The following is a 17,874-nucleotide window of genomic DNA, read 5'->3' as shown; positions in this document are numbered from 1 at the left end:
TCTTCTTCATTTTTGAAAGATGGGTTTGCTGGATATAAAATTCTTGATTAACAATCTTTTTCTTTCAGAACTTTGAATATGTAATCCCACTGCCTCCTGGCCTCATAATTTCTGACAGTAATGCAACTCTTCATCATTTGTATGTGTTGAGTCACTTCTGTTGATGCTTTGAAGATTGTCTTTTCACAGTTTAATTTTGATGTGCCTAGGTATGAATTTCTGAGTTTTCTTTCCTAAAGTTTGTTGAGCTTTTTCAGTGTAGATCAGTATTTTTCATATTACTTCAAATATTCTTTTTGCCTCCCTTTTCTGCTCTTATTTTCCCTTCCTCTGCCTCCCTCCATTATGAGTATGTTTGTTTGCTTTCTGGTGTCCCACAGTTCTCTGAGGTTCTGCTCATTTCTCTTCATTCTTTCTTCTTTCTGCTCCTCAGATTGTATAATATCAATTGACCTATCTTCAAGTTCTTGGATTCTTTCTTTTGCCAGCTATAATTTTCTTTGGGCCTTCTAATGAATATCCAATTTCAGTTATTTTATTTTCAACTGCATAATTTCTATTTGCTTCCTATCTTTAAAATTATAATTTCAAAAAATATAATTTCAATCTCTTTACTGATACTCTCTATTTGATGAGACATCATTCTCATGTTTTCCTTTATTTCTTTAAACATTATTTCCTTCAGTTCTTTGAACGTTTATAATAGGTGACTTAAAGTCTTTATCTCTTAGTAAATCTGATGCCCAAGGTCTCTCAAGGACAGTTCTTATGGACTGCTTTTCTTCCTGTACATAAGCCATACTTTCCTGCTTTTTAGCACGTCTCATAATTTTTGTGGAAAATGGAAGAGTTTAAAATGTATGTTCAATGTCAAATTCTCAATACTTAGAAGAGCAAAAAGCCCATGATGGAAGCTTGATATTTCTTGCAAGAATCAGTGCATGAAAGAATATTTCCTGAGTGACTTTTGACTTTCTTTTAGCTCCCTCTGTGTCTTCTGTACATTCTTTTATTCCATAGCTCTGAACCTGACACCATCATTTCTTATGAACCATTCCAAAGCTGAAATAGAGTTATTCAAGAGGGGAAGCATTTCTGAGCCAGAGGTCACACAGTCTCAGTTCTAGCCCCAAATCTCTCTCATGATCCTGGAAAGTCACTTTAAGTTCTCTGAGTCTCTTTTTGTCACTTATGGAAAATAAATTGGCAAATAATTCTTAGGTCACAGAATTGCGGTAAGGCTAAATAAGGTTATGGGTAAGCACTTTCTGAAATACAACATGGACACCAATGAAGTATGCTACTGAGCATAGTACTACTAGTTTTTCAGTTTAGGATAAAATTTTGATGATTCACAGCAAACAGTAACTGTTAGGATACCTACTTATTTTGCAAACAGGTAACCAGGGCATTTTCACATCGTACCGTTGGTAAATTAAATTCTATACAGATAATATTGATATTCATGAAGAATTTAGCCTTGCTGAATTGTGCTGTTATATAAAATAAAATTGCATTAAAAATTATTTCTATGCTTTAATCTTCAAAGCAGCTCCTAGGAGAAATTATTTGTACTGTACAATTGGAAGAAAATTGGACTGTGATAGCTCATCACAATTACAAAGAAAGGCCATATGTAATAAAATAAAAATGCTTTCGTGTGCAATCTAAGGGAGGTAACTTTCTTTAAAAATATAACCTACCTTAGGTGAAATTTATTAGGATTATACCGATAAGACTAAGCATTTCAAAAATTTGTCCATACTGCTATGGATTTTTAAAATGAATCTACTAATTATGAGATTAAACCAGATGGATTAATAAAATGTTTTTTATGAGGTTATGTTTCCAAAATCATAATTCCCTTTGAGGTCTTTTGGCACTCAGTCCTCACATGAGTCTTTCCCCTATTAGACTCTTCTTAACATTGGATTCTCACCCACTTCTACTGTTAGCTCCATTTTTAAGCTAATTTGAGGAGACCACAATTCATTGTGCACAGAGTGTCCATTTATAAGGGGCTCACAGTTGAAAAGGCAAAACTGAACAAAATATAGTCTCCATCCTCTATGTTGGAGCCAATCAACATTTAAGAAATTATTTGGAGGGTTTTGAGAATTATCATCATACTATCATGGAGTTTGGCTTAAAATACAGACGGTCCATAGAAAATAGGGTGAATCACCTGTTCTGTGGTCTTGGAGAAGTGTTCAAAGGGGAAGAAACACTAAGTTTGATCTTAAAGGTTGCATGCAATTTCACCAAGAAAGAAAGAAAGATTTAGATTGGTTCTCCATGCAGGAAGACTAGCTTGTGCAAAGACGTAGAGACACAGAGTGCAAGAACATGACATGAAGGGAAATGGAAAGACATTCTGGGTAACCAGACCATACTGTATATAGGAGAACAGTGAGGATGTTACTCAAAAAGAGGGTGGACAGGGATTCCTGGGTGGCTCAGTCAATTAAGCATCCGACTCTTGATTTTGGCTCAGGTCATGGTCTCAGGGTCATGAGATCAAGTCCCGCATCAAACTCTCCATCAGGCTCCATGCTCTGCAGGGAATCTACTTGAGAGTCTTTCTCTCTGCCCCTCCTTCCATTTGCATACTCTCTCTCTCTCAGAATAATAAATCTTAAAAAAAAAAAGAGGGTGGACACTATGATGCAAAAGACTTTTTATGCCATATAATAGCATTTGGTGAACTTCTGAGGATTTTTTTAAAATAAAAACTTCTATATGAATTATGTAAAAGTAATAGTTATAATAATAAATTTTTTGCTAAGTCAGACCTGTCTTAGTTTATTTATTGACAATTTCCAAAGTATATGAGTGTGACATGTATTTGAGATTCTGCTTTTCCTTCTGAGTTTATATTATTTTTGTCTGTATATTTATTTCTCTCTGGTTTTATTTTTTTTATAATGTTATATGCATGCATCTTTGTAAATGATCTCAATTCCAGCCTGAAGGAGGCGTAAGATAAATGCATATACAAATAGAATATATGTGTTAGTAACAAGATAGTGCTATGGCCCAATTAATTTTATACATATATAAAACAAAGTTGCAACAAATGGAATTTATCTATATCTCTGGTTATATGTCTCACAAATCCAGATGATTGTCTGAACTGAATAGGAAAATGTGAATGATTCAGTGAAACCTATTATTACTTTGAGAGACATAGCCCTGAAGCAATCTATGGTTTGTCTTTTTCTATGGTCTACAAGAAAATACACTGTATTTAACATACATGAATTTTGGGTATTATTCCTTTATTCTAAATTCCTTTTATCTACATCAAGTCAGTAGTCTTATTAAATGTTATATAACACACACTCATGTGCATGCACACACACACATGCACACACATATATTGTCTCTTAGAAGTGATGGGGGGAGAGGAAAAGATGGTGGAGGAGTAGGGGACCCTATTCCAACTGGTCCCGGGAATTGAGCTGGATATCTACCAGACCACTCCGAACAGCCACGAAGTCAGCCTGAGATGTAAGAAGATCTGGATCTCTACAAACAGAATATTGCAGGCAGTTGGTTTTGAGGTACAAATCGGGGAGCCGTGATTCTGCGGGCAGATATCAGAGGATAAATGGCAGTGGGAGGGAGCCTGGCTGTGGGGATCCTATACTGCCAGTGAGCGATAGCCTCCCGTGCTGGGGACGGGTCACAGACTTACAGACCGGTATTGGTGGGGAAAGGACTTTAGGGCAGCCCCCTGGACGGAAAGCTGGAGTGGTGGGGTCACACAGGCAAACTGGGGGCAGCTGGTGGTTTTAGAAGCACAAAGGGCAGAGACATTCCCCAACCTGGAGGCAAGGACTGGGAGCACTGCTGAGGGGCGCACAACCCAGGACTGCAGTTTACAGCAGCACAGACAGAAATGGAGACAGTGTGGCCTAGGGAGCTCACTGAAGAATAGACTGCGATCTCTCTGCTCTGAGGCAGAGGGTTGGAAATGGTCTCTTCTTCTCTGACTCTTGGAAGAGACATGGAAAGCCACCAGGGAAAGCCACCAGAGAACAAAAGCCCCCAAAAACTTGTTCCCACTGAGCCCATCTCCCACCACAGGGGGGCAGGGCAACTCTGCCCAAACAGGGTTGCCTGAGTAACAGCAAGGCAGAAGACAGACTGGGAAAACAAGAGGCCAGCAACCCTAAGGTCCCTAGAAAACAGGTCCATCTTGCTTGGGTTCTGGTCAATAATTTGGACTCTGTACATTCCCTCAACCACCCATCAACAGAATGACTAGGAGGAGGAGGAACCCCCAAAATAGAAAAGACTCAGAGATTATGACTTATGCAGCAGATTTACAAATGGATGCAGATATAACCAAGATGTCGGAGATGGAATTCAGGCTAGCAATTGTGAAGACAATGGCTAGAATGGAGAAATCAATTAATGGCAACTAGAGTCTCTAAAGGCAGAAATAAAAGGGGAATTGGCAGAACTTAAAAATGCTATCAATGAGATCCAATCTAATCTAGATAATCTAACAGCTAGGGTAAGTGAGGCAGAAGAATTAAGTGACCTGGAAGACAATTTAATAGATAAAAAGGGAAAAGAGGAGGACAGGGAAAACAACTCAGAATCCATGAAAATAGAATGAGAGAAATAAGTGACACCATGAAGCATTCCAGTGTCAGAATAATTGGAATCCCAGAGAGAGTGGAGAGAGAGAGAGGGCTAGAAGATGTATTTGAGCAAATCGTAGCTGAGAACTTCCCTAGTCTGGGGAATGAAACAAACATTTGAGTCCTAGAGGCAGAGAGGACCCCTCCTAAGATCAAGGAAAACAGGCCAATTCACCAACTAACTCTACACCTTAAAGAACTAGAGAAAAAGCAACAAACGATGCCTAAGCCACGCATTAGAAGTGAAATAATTAAGATTAGAGCAGAGATCAATGAATTAGAAACCAGAAACACAGTAGATCAGATCAACGAAACTAGAAGCTGGTTCTTCAAAAGAATTAATAAGATCAATAAACCACTGGCCAGACTTATCCAAAAGAAAAGAGAAAGGACCCAAATTAATAAAATGATGAATGAAAGGGGAGAGATCACGACTAACACCAAGGAAATAGAAACAATTATTAGAAATTATTATCAACAACTATATGCCAATAAACTGAACAATCTGGATGAAATGGATGCCATCCTAAAAACCTATAAGCTGCCAAGACTGAAACAGGAAGAAATTGACAACCTGAATAGACCAATAACCAGTAATGAGATTGTAGCAGTGATCAAAAACCTCCCAAGAGTCCAGGGCCGGATGGATTCCCTGGGGAATTCTACCAAACATTCAAAGAAGAAATAATACCTATTCTACTGAAGCTGTTTCAAAAAATAGAAACAGAAGGAAAGCTTCCAGACTCATTCTATGAGGCCAGCATTACCTTAATCCCCAAACCAGGCAAAGACCCCATCAAAAAGGAAAATTTCAGACTGATATCCCTGATGAATATGGATTCCAAAATCCTCAACAAAATCCTAGCTAATAGGATCCAACAATACATTAAAAGGATCATCTACCACGACCAAGTGGGATTTATCCCTGGGATGCAAGGGTGGTTCAACATTCGCAAATCAATCAGTGTGATAGAACACATTAATAAGAGGAGAGAGAAGAACCATATGGTCCTCTCAATTGATGCAGAAAAAGCATTTGACAAAATACAGCATCCTTTCCTGATTAAAACTCTTCAGAGTATAGGGATAGAGGGAACATTCCTCAAGTTCATAAAATCCATCTATGAAAAACCCACAGGGAATATCATCCTCAATGGGGAAAAGCTGAGAGCCTTTCCCTTAAGATCAGAAACACGTCAAGGATGCCCACTCTTGCCACTTGTTCAACATAGTACTATAACTCCTAGCAACAGCAATCAGACAACAAAAAGAAATAGAAAGTATTCAAATTGGCAAAGAAGTCAAACTCTCTCTTTTTGCAGATGACATGATACTTTATTGGAAAACCCAAAAGACTCTACCCCCAAATTACTAGGACTCATACAGCAATTCATAATGTGGCAGGATACAAAATTAATGCACAGAAATCAGTTGCTTTCTTATACAATAACAATGCAACTGTAGAAGGAGAAATTAGAGAAATGATTCCATTTACAATAGCACCAAAAAGCATAAGATACCTCAGAATAAACCTAACCAAAGAGGTAAAGGATCTATACTCTAGGAACTACAAAACACTCATGAAAGAAATTGAAGAAGACACAAAAAGAGGGAAAAACATTCCATGCTCATGGATCGGAAGAATAAACATTGTTAAAATGTCTATGCTACCCAGAGCAATCTATACCTTCAATGCCATCCCGATCAAAATTACAATGACATTTTTCAAAGTGCTGGAACAAACAATCCTAAAATTTGTATGGAATCAGAAAAGACCCCCAATCACCAAGGAAATGTTGAAAAAGAAAAACAAAGCTGGGGGCATCACGTTGCCCGATTTCAAGCTATATTACAAAGCAGTGATCACCAAGACAGCATGATACTGGCACAAAAACAGACATATAGACCAATGGAACAGAATAGAGAGTCTAGATATGGACCCTCAACTCTATGGTCAAATAATCTTCGACAAAGCATGAAAAAATATGCAATGGAAAAAAGACAGTCTCTTCAATAAATCGTGCTGGGAAAATGGGACAGCCACATGCAGAGGAATGAAACTCGACCATTCTCTAACACCATTCACAAAGATAAACTCAAAATGGATGAAAGACTCAATGTGAGACAGGAATCCATCAAAATCCTAGAGGAGAACATAGGCAGTAACCTCTTTGACATTGACCATAGCAACTTCTTTCAAGATACATCTCCAAAGGCAAGTGAAACAAAAGCAAAAATGAACTTTTGGGACTTAAGCAAGATAAAAATCTTCTGCACAGCAAAGGAAACAGTCAACAAAACAAAGAGGCAACCCACAGAATGGGAGAAGATATTTGCAAATGACACTACAGATAAAGGGCTGGTATCCAAGATCTATAAAGAACTTCTCAAACTCAACACCCAGAAAACAAATAATCAAGTCAAAAAATGGGCAGAAGACATGAAAAGACACTTCTCTGAAGAAGACATACAAATGGCTAACAGACACATGAAAAAATGTTCATCATCATTAGCCATCAGGGAAATTCAAATCAAAACCACATTGAGATACCACCTTACACCAGTTAGAATGGCAAAAATGGACAGGGAAAGAAACAACAAATGTTGGAGAGGTTGTGGAGAAAGGGGAACCCTCTTACACTGTTGGTGGGAATGCAAGTTGGTACAGCCACTTTGGAAAACAGTGTGAACATTCCTCAAAAATTTAAAAATAGAGCTACCCTATGACCCAGGAATGGCACTACTGGGTATTTACCCCAAAGACACAGATGTAGTGAAAAGAAGGACCATATGCACCCTAATGTTCATAGCAGCAATGTCCACAATAGCCAAACTGTGGAAAGAGCCGAGATGCCCTTCAACAGATGAATGGGTAAAGAAGATGTGGTCCATATATACAATGGAATATTACTCAGCCATCAGAAAGGATGAATACCCAACTTTTACATCAACATGGATGGGACTGGAGGAGATTATGCTAAGTGAAATAAGTGAAGCAGAGAAAGTCAATTATCATATGGTTTCACTTATTTGTGGAACATAAGGAATAGCATGGAGGACATTAGGAGAAAGGAGGGAAAAATGAAGGGTGGGGGGAAATCGGAGGGAGAGATGAACCATGAGAGACTATGGACCCTGAGAAACAAACAGGGTTGTAGAGGGGAAGGGGGTGGGGGGATGGGTTAGCCCAGTGATAGGTATTAAGGAGGGCACATACTGCATGGAGCACTGGGTGTTACATGAAAACAAGGAATCATGCATCACCACAAAAAAACTAATGATGTACTGTTTGGTGACTAACATAACATAATAAAATAATAAAAAAAAAAGTGAGGGAGAGAGAAAAAAAAAAACCCACCCTCTAGTGGTGATTTGCATTGTTGCTACAACTAATCAGATATTTGCATGAATCATGTGTAATATTATTTTGAAAATACATTGTCATTTTGGAAACCTATTCCTTAGTAGGCAACTTCATTTATATTTCTTTGAATATTTGAAACATGTAAACTTCTGATAATTAGTCAAGCTGAAGTAAATATCTAAATAAATAAGAAATGATATTAACTGTTCTATCCTCATGAAAATTATAAATCTATTCATCATCATAAATCAAACCAACTTGAATACTTGGAGAAAATTCAATGCCAGCCTTCAAAAAGATTTATTCAAAATGCATATGAATTCTCAGAGTAAGAGTTGAAAATCTGTGAATATTCTCCCTCATACAAACAAAATACAGTGTTCACAACTACTGATGGACAATTTAGTGTGAATTCATCACTATTGGTCTTTATTATAGTTTCATTTTATAACTCTGTGTATATATGATGTTTATTTCAACCTTCCTAAGTTTCTCTAAGTACTTATTGTGCCTTAAATACTTAAGTTAGAACATAGATGGCATTTTACAAATATTTTCTTTATTATTCTGGTCTTTATTCATAGCATGAACTTCTTTGTGTTTCAGTATTTCATATGAGTCAGACAAGGGCTGATATTCTATGGACAATGTAAAAACTTGGTCAATTCTTTCTAGAAAAACTTAATATAAATGGCCCATTAAAAGGGCTTATTAGGAAAGCTGCTGTGTGGTATAAAGGACAAAATCCTGGATTTAGAATCAGTTGGATGGTAAATACTTGAAATTACTTTTTAAATTTCATTTTTTGAAGCTGAACCCCAAATTCTCTTATCTGCTATCCATCAAGATATCCTAACTTCTTTTCTTCCTGACTGCTCTCATTACTTTCCCTTCTTAATTATCTTTCTCCTTCATTCAACAATTGTTTAGATGTTGGGTATAGTGACATTCTTACACTTTCAATGAAATTTAATTTTGAGTTTACCTCTTATAATCAGGCACCTCAGGCTAAGTTGAAAGCCAATTCAATAAAGTAATCATTTGGAAAGAGCTAGAAAGAATGGCAAGACTTTCCAGTTTTTCCAAAATAGACTGAGATGTAAGTAAAAATAAAGCTTCTTAAAGAGAGGTATATAGGGGCGCCTAGGTGGCTCAGTCTTTAAGCGTCTGCCTTCAGCTCAGGTCATGATCCCAGGGTCCTGGGATCGAGCCCCGCATCGGGTTCCCTGCTTGTGGGAAGCCTGCTTCTCCCTCTCCCACTCCCCCTGCTTGTGTTCCCTCTCTCGCTGTGTCTCTCTCTGTCAAATAAATAAATAAAATCTTTAAAAAAAAAGAGAGAGGTATATAATCACTGATTGATTTATAGCATAAATGTGTAAAAGAGTTTTACTCCTAAAAGTGGTAACCCTAGTATATTGCTCAAAACATATATAGGTTCCTGCCATTATGGAGCAAGGGGGACCAGCTTTACCCTCCCTGCTCCCAACAACACTTTATAAACAGAAAACCAGATGGTATATAAGAAATATCACTTTTCAGATATTGGACAGCAAACAGAGCAGAACGTGTAACCCTGAGAAAAGGGATATAAATAAGGTGAGCCCTACCACCACCCCAATTTACTTCCTGGAAACACTTCTCAGGCAACCTTAGAGAAGGCTAGAATCTGTGAAACAGAATACCAGAGAAAAGGTACCTTCACAGAATAGAGTGATCTTCAGTTTTCTGACATCTGAAGAGGAGTACTCTTCAAGACTTTTGTTGAATACTAATCTCTGCATGCATGACAGGTAACTACTTGAGGCTGGGGGGGGCGGGGGAAGAACCACCAGAAAGCAAGAGGGCAAAGAATCCTTAAAGCTTACAGAGGCCTTGGAATAGTTAGTGTTCCTACCTGACAGTTACTTGGAATCAGTTTGATCTTTTGAGGTTTGTTTTAAAACATTTTTTTTAAGAGTAAGTTTAGAACAGACTTTAGTAGAACTATTTTAGTCCTACTAGTAAGGCAATATCCTTCTGAAGAGTCTACCTGATGCCTATATCATACAGTCTTTCTACTTGCTAAAGTCTACAAAATAAATGAGTCTTGACCCTTGTCTCACAACATATATAAAAACTGACATAAAATGATTCATTTACCTACATACAAGAGCTAGAACTATAAAATTTCTGGGAAAAAAAAAATAAGAGAAAATATCTGTGACCTTGGGTTAGGCAAAGATTTCTTGAATAAGACACTAAAGCATGAATTGTAAAAGTAAAATTTGTTAAATTTCATTCCATCAAGATTAAAAATGTTTGCTTTTCATAAGACACAATTAAGAAAATGAAAAGTCAAGACACAGATTGGATGAAAATATTTGTAAACATGGATCTAACACAGATTTAACATGTAGAGTATATAAAGAAGTCTTACAATATGATAAAATAAGAAGGCAAACAACTTGATTTAAAAGTGGGATAAACCTGAAAGTAGTGAAGGTTCAAAAACAAAAGGATGAAGCCATATCAAAAGGACACTGTAAACATTATAAAAGAATACAACAGAAATAAGATCAAGTATCTCGACTATGATGACTGTGTTAAATACTGTTAAAAGAAAGAATTTCAGATCGCGTTTTAAAAATCCAGCTATGTCTTGCTAGCAAACAGTAAAATGCGGGTTTGATGGGACTTGATGCTTGTAAAAGTTTGTGGCTGTTTTTAAGAAAATGAATACACCATTATAAATACAATCTGTCACACAGCTTTGGAAAGTTCCCAAAACTGATATTTTATTAGTTTGATATTAAAGCTGCCTCCAATCTCAAGATTTGCATATAAAACAAAATGAATAAGCATGCTAAAACTAGAGATTTTCAAAGGCAAAACTGAAACAAAAAGAATAGCACTTCTTATAGACAAAATTCAATACAAAAATAATTAACAAAAACCAGAGGGGCAGTTTATATTCACAAAGTCATGGTAACAATCAGGAATAGTGTTGTACTGAATGAGGCAACATATATTTGGCAAAATGTGTCTGGAATAAAAAAAAGACGGGAGAAAAAATATTTTAATATGGAAGTATCAATCTATTAGAGTTTAAGGACATACACATATAATCAGGAGGTTAAAAATTTGAATGATATAATTTGATTTATGTATATTATTGAATGATACAATATATGCTATAGAGATACTAAATTTGAGTGTAATATTAAGTATATATATATGTCTAATGTTCATACAACCTTTACTACACATGACCCAAGGCTAGGTTTTACTTATTCTATAAAATCTTTAAAAGGCCAAACCTTTTATCTAGAGGTAGTAGTTATCCAGTTTCTTGTTTTTATATTTATTTCTCTTCTACACTCTTATTTTCTTCCCAACTTTACAGGAGACATTTTCTTCTTTAAAGATTTTATGTATGTATGTATGTATGTATGTATGTATGTATGTATGTATGTATTTAATTTTATTGAGAGAGAGAGAGAAAGCGAGCATGTGCCCGTGTGCATGGGGTGAGGGAGTGGCAAAAGGAGAGGGAGAGAGAGAATCTTATCTTAAGCAGGCTGCATGCTGGGCATGGAGCTGATCCAACCTGAAATCATGATCTGAGCTGAAATCAAGAGTCCGATGCTTAACCAACTGAGCCACCCAGGTGCCCCAACAGGAGACATTTTCCATTGTCCTTCTGTGATGGGTTAGAGATGACCTCGCCCCCTTCTCAGTTCTGGACCACTACAAAGTGGCTTTCTCTATTACCCATTATGGAGCTTACATAGTTATTTGGCAAAAGTCAGCCAACATGTGGCCTTAGGTAAAAACATATCTCTGAACTGAATGTATAGGTACCCACTCAAAGCAACTCATAAAAACAGCTGACAGGTTAAATTATGAGAGTCTGAAAATTTTAACCATCCAAAAAGTGCTATTCAAGTATGAGTCTATGATTGTAATTGTTCCTATTTCATTCTTTGCTGGCATATTCATCTTTTCCTGATATACACTGAAAGGGAGGACTCCTTTCTTTTCTGATATATCTGCAAGATAGTACATTTCTAACCGCTATGTACTACTTCACAGCTTGTCATATAAATGAGGTCTTATCTCATTTTGAAATTTGAATCAATTGTTTAAACACTCAGTGGTCTTCAAAATCTCTCAATCCCATTTCTCCACCGAAAGTTGTTTCGGGATCCCAGAGACTTAAGCATAACAAAGAGATATTCTTGTTTCCAAATGCCTCATTGTTGAAAAAATCCTGGCATTAACACTAATAATTCAAAAGAGGAAACCACATTTTCTACTATTGTTACTGCAATTTCTGCCACACATTGTCCCTCTTAAAAACAGATGCAGTAAGAAGTATACTTACTGACTGCTAAGATGATCCCAGTACTGCTCCAGATTCCCACAGAGCCACTGGGGGAGTCCTCTTAAGACAGGATGATCCCACTCCTTTTGAGTTATACTCCTAGGTTTTGCAAATGTTTATATCTTCCTATCTTCCAGAGGCAAGCCCAGAAAACTATTTGATATTGGGGAGGATAATCCTCTTCAATATACAGAAATGATTTTGTTGTATGCTGTCCCCAGGTAATTGGTGGACTTACAATTAAGTAACAAAAGATGCTACAAAGGTGTTCTAAAAGAAGTTTAATTGATATCCCACAGCTTCTTTCCCTGAAATTGCAAATTCTATCAACTAGACACTGCTCTATGTAAGCTCTTTGAAAGACATCTGGTTTACTTGGCCCTAGTATCTACCTGGACAAAACAGCAAAACCACTCAGGAATATGTAGATTTATCAAGTCAAGAATGATCTATTTTATCAAGAGGAATAAATCTCATAGGAGAGTATATGGTACTAAATTTAAATAAATTCATTTATAACCACAACTCTTATGATCAACTAAGATATAGAGCTTTTATTGAGAACAGCACCTTTACCCTAAAATATTTAGTCCAGGGCTAGTAAAATTATGGATCATTAATTAGTACTTAATACAGTCAGGAGCTTACTTATATGTAGTACATACATAAAACTAAAAAAAAAATTCTAAGAGATTGTCCAAACATGTCAATCATCAAAATAAATGTAAATCTATTAAACTCACCTACAAATAATAGAGATGGGCTTTGCTCACGACAATATGTGGAACGAAAATTGAAAGACTGCTTCCTTCAAAGCACTGAATATGCTTTTAAAAATATAACAAACTAATTAAAATGCCCAGTTTAATAAAAAAAAGTTAGGAGAAATCCACAGAGAGAAAATAGAAAGCAAGTATGAAAATAATGATATGTTTATACTTTCTGGGGTATATTTGTCAGTCTTAATAACCATAGTTTTGAGCTTTAACAGGGGTTAAAGCATTTTGTCTACAAAAGTCAGGGAGTTAGAACTGAGGTATATAAACAAAGCTGCAACTCTTAAAGTGCTACAGTTTCTATTAAAGAACAGACAAGATAAAATCTGTCCTTCGGCAAATGAAGGCTATACAGAAATTTCTAAGCCTCAGCTTGACCTCTGGGTAAAAAATGAATAATAATTTAACAAGTTTTTCTTGAAAACTTGAACTTTAGGCCTGCCCTCACATTAACTTCAAGATAGCATTCAGGTTAACTTTCTAACGTGGAAAGTTAATATAAAAGTGATGTCTAGCTGGGTCACCTGGAAAAACTAAATATAAAATTTTCTAGAGGGATTCCCACAGATAAAGCTAATCCAAAATGAATTTATAAGCCAAAATTATATAATACAGTAGAAAACATTTTTTTTTTTCAAGAATGATTAGAAATCACAAACAAAAGAATAAAAACCCTAGGGGCGCCTGCGTGGCTCAGTCGGTTAAGCATCTTCCTTCAGCTCAGGTCATGATCCCAGTGTACTGGGATGGAGCCCCACATCCAATTCCCTGCTCAGTGGGGAGTCTGCTTCTCCGTCTCTGTCTGCCCCTCTCCCCCCCAATTTGTGCTCTCTCTCTCTCAAAATAAATAAATAAAATCTTAAAAAAAAAAAGAATAAAACCCCTGGAAATAGAAACCTCCTTAAACTGATAATGAATGTTAACCAAAACGAGGAAATAGCATACTTAATAGGGAAATTATAGAATTTCCCTTATAAATCAATATACCAAGACAAATTGTCTACTGTTTGTTACTCCTAATATATCCACTGAAGTCATAATCTAAATGATAAAGCCATAGACAGTAGTAAGAGGCATAAGGACCAGATACATGGAAGATGAATGAAAACCTGTCATTTTTTACATATAAAATTCAAGAAATTTGTTTAGAATTTATAACAGAAATCAAGTTTACTGGATACAAATATAAGCAGTGTTCTCATATTCTTGCAACAACCAAGCAAAAATGGAAAGAAAATTAAAATTGATTCAAAAATTTTCAAAAGCATATAAGAACCATAGGTAGTTAGAAATAAATGTTAGAATAAATGGCAAAACTATGGAAATAACTATAAATTTTTTTGAATGATATAAAGTGGAATTTAACCTGAACAAGCAGAAAAATAAACAATTTTTCCACATTAAAAAAAAATAAAGATAACACATATTTCTAAATTAATCTGCAAGCACAATACAGCTCTACACAAAGTTTCAAGAGAATATTTTTTAGAACTTGACACATTAATTCTAAAATGCACTTGGAATGAATTGTGCTAAAAACCCTTAAAAAGAAGACAGAGAAAGAAATTGCCCTACCATAAACAAAGAATATTTACAAAATCATAGCAATGAAAATTGTGTATAATATGCAGGAATAAACCATTTGAATAAGCAGCAGATTGGAGAGCACAAAAAGAGATCTACATCTCAAACAGATCTGTAAATAAGTCAGGGGTAGTACACTATAGGTCACTGAAAAAAGGATTACTCTGTAATTAGTAACATTAGGAAACTTAGGTATCTATCAAAAAATTAGATCTTTTCCTCATACCATACAGAATTAAATCCAAGTATTTAAATATATGACTAAAGGGATAAACAACAACAACAACAACAACAACAGCTTTGGGATTTTTTTTTTTAATTTATCTATTTGACAGAGAGAGATACAGGAATGATCTCGTTGATAGAAAATTGCAAACAGGCCAAAATAGAATGCAAATTACAAAGGGAAAGATTGATGTATTTAATAAAATTAAAGACCTTTATGACAAAGACACCAAAAATAAACTGGCAAGATTCAAACAAAAATATAAGGAAGACATATAATCTATGTGCCCTTAGATTTCGCTGGGTAGTTCTGAAACTCATCAAACATTTGGAAGCTGGTAAAGACATTTTATGTCTGTCAACGGTGCTGGCCTTACAGTGATGGCGACAAAGCAAAGGATGGAAGAGATGTGAGTTCTCAATGTTGCCAAGCTGCTGGTTTAAACAATCTTTGAGGCTCACTGTCATGGGTGCTATTGAGAGATGCGTTGTTTACTATGGCTATTGTAACAAATTACCACAAACGTAGTGGTTTCGCAGGAAAATGTTTGGTATTTTATACTTCTGGAGTTCAGAATCCAAAATGGGTGTCAGTGGGCTAATAGCTGCCTTACTTTCTGAAGATTCCAGGGGGATTAATCCATTTCCTTACCCTTTCCTGTTTCCAGAGATTGACTATATTCTTTGGCTTGTGGCCCCCTTTCACTTTCAAAGTCAGCAATCACACCATTCCAACTTCCTCTCCCATTTTCACTGATCTTTCACCCTGATTCTCCAGCTTTCTTCTTTCACTTAAAAGAATCCCTGTGATAAAATTGGGCCCACCTGGATAATCTAGAATAATGTCCTCATCTCAAGGTCAGTCGATTAGCAACCTTAATTCAATCTGCAACCTGAATTCCCTTTGGCCATGTAAATAGCCTATTTATAAGTTTTTAGGATTAGAACAAAGACATCTTTGGGGAGCCATTACGTTGCCTAGTGAGAACAAATTTCCCCTTATCGTTTAAACTAGATAGTTAAAATTTTCTTTTATGTGTACTTAAGTCATTCTGACACATTATTCTTCAGTGGCTTGTAGCTACTACCATGATTGGTTATCACTTAAGTCCTTTGTGAAAGTGAGCACTTTAGTCCATTTAACTGTGAGGTAGGCATTAACATCATCCTTTCCCTCTGTAGAGGGAAAATTGAGGGGTAGACAGAGTAGGCCACTTGCTGAAGGTCCCCAGAATTTGGGGCTTTAGTAACTATGCTACACTGGTTTGTTATGTGTTTGAAATTTACATAAAGAAAAAGAAACATAAATGAACAAAACCTATAATAATAATAAAAAAAATTTTTAAATATAAAACCTCAGTAAAAAAATAAATTAAATTAATAAAAACCCTCATTGATATAAGTCACTCTTGTCATTTTAAATAATATGGCCTGAACTCATCGTCACAGGAGTCCACACATGTACATGTTGGTATGAAAATAACTGTCACAGGGTTCCCTTTGTTTTCTTTTCTGCATTGTCAAAAGAGACTCCTCTTAATTGTCAGTGAGCCTGTTGAGAAGAGTTCTTGTTTGAAGATCTCATTCCTTTGTATTTTCAGTGTGCTGTCATGGTTCTGCTTGTCTGGCCATCCTGATGGATGTGTTATGTTTTGCATTTAGTCAACAGTATGTTTCATTTGCTAGGTGTCAACTTCAGTTCCTTAGAAGATCCATGTTTTTCTCAACTTGTGCTTGCGTTTCAATCTCTTTGATTATTTCCTTCATTTGAGGTTCTTTTTTAAAACCCATTTTCAGGCATCATCCATCTCAGTTATTTAATTAATGTATTCTAAGAGGTCAATTTATAATTGGGTGTCTCTTGACTATTAAGAGAAGTCAAGAAAAAAATTGTAAATGATTTAACATTAGAAACGATTACTAAATATACCAGGCTCCTTAATTTTTGCAACACAATGTCACTGGGATTTAATTTATAGTAAGCGTTATATTAATATGTTTTATATATTAGAAATGATGAATAAATGAGTTATCCTATATTTAGTTAAAACTTGTCTTTTCAACAAATTGTAGCTTTTGCATCTCTTTGAGTGTGGAGGGAAGGCTATGCAGTGTGTAATGATGCCACTCAACAAACATTATTGTAAGACGTTGTGCTCTATTATGGTGAATCCAAAATCTGACCCAAACTCATTTCTAACTCTTAAGGGGGTACAATTTCATAGTAGAGTTAGTCTTTACACATAAAAGTGAATTTTATTTTTTTTTAAAGATTTATTTGAGAGAGAGCATGCTAGGGAGAGGGAAAGGGAGAGAGAGAATCTCAAGCAGACTTCCTGCTCAGTGTGGACCCTGACACGGGGCTTCATCTCATAACCCTGAGATCACGACCTGAGCCAAAATCAAGAGTCAAAAGCTTAACCAACTAAGCCACCCAGGCACCCCCTAAAAGTGCATTTTAATTAATTAATTTTTAATTTATTCACTTATTTTTAGAGAGAGAGAGAGAGAGCAGGGGAGGGTCACAGGGAGAAGGAGAAGAGAATCCCCATCCGACTCCACACTGAGTCAAGGAGCCCCACTCAGGGCTCGATCTCACGACCATGAGGTCGTGACCTGAGACTAAATCAAGAGTCTGACGCTTGATTGACCACCCAGGTGCCCCTAAAAGTGCATTTTAAAGCAGAATGCTAGAAGTGTTCTAAAAAAGTTACAAAACCATTGGAGAAGAATATTTTTCATTGGCATGTATAGATTTCATGCAATTCAACTTTTCTCAAAAGTGCTTGGTCACAAGACTCATCTGGTATGCTTGTAAAAAGTACAGAATCCCCATCTTTTCTTGGAAGTTCTAATTTGGTACCTTCAGAAGGACTTGAGAATTTTTTTCTCTTAAGAAATCACTGTAAC

This window comes from Mirounga angustirostris, unplaced genomic scaffold, assembly GCF_029215605.1.
Source record: "Mirounga angustirostris isolate CCGP_5_RB_7025 unplaced genomic scaffold, mMirAng1.0.hap1 SCAF_15, whole genome shotgun sequence".
NCBI classification, from domain to species: Eukaryota; Metazoa; Chordata; class Mammalia; order Carnivora; family Phocidae; genus Mirounga; species Mirounga angustirostris.
This window is presented reverse-complemented; position numbering follows the sequence as displayed.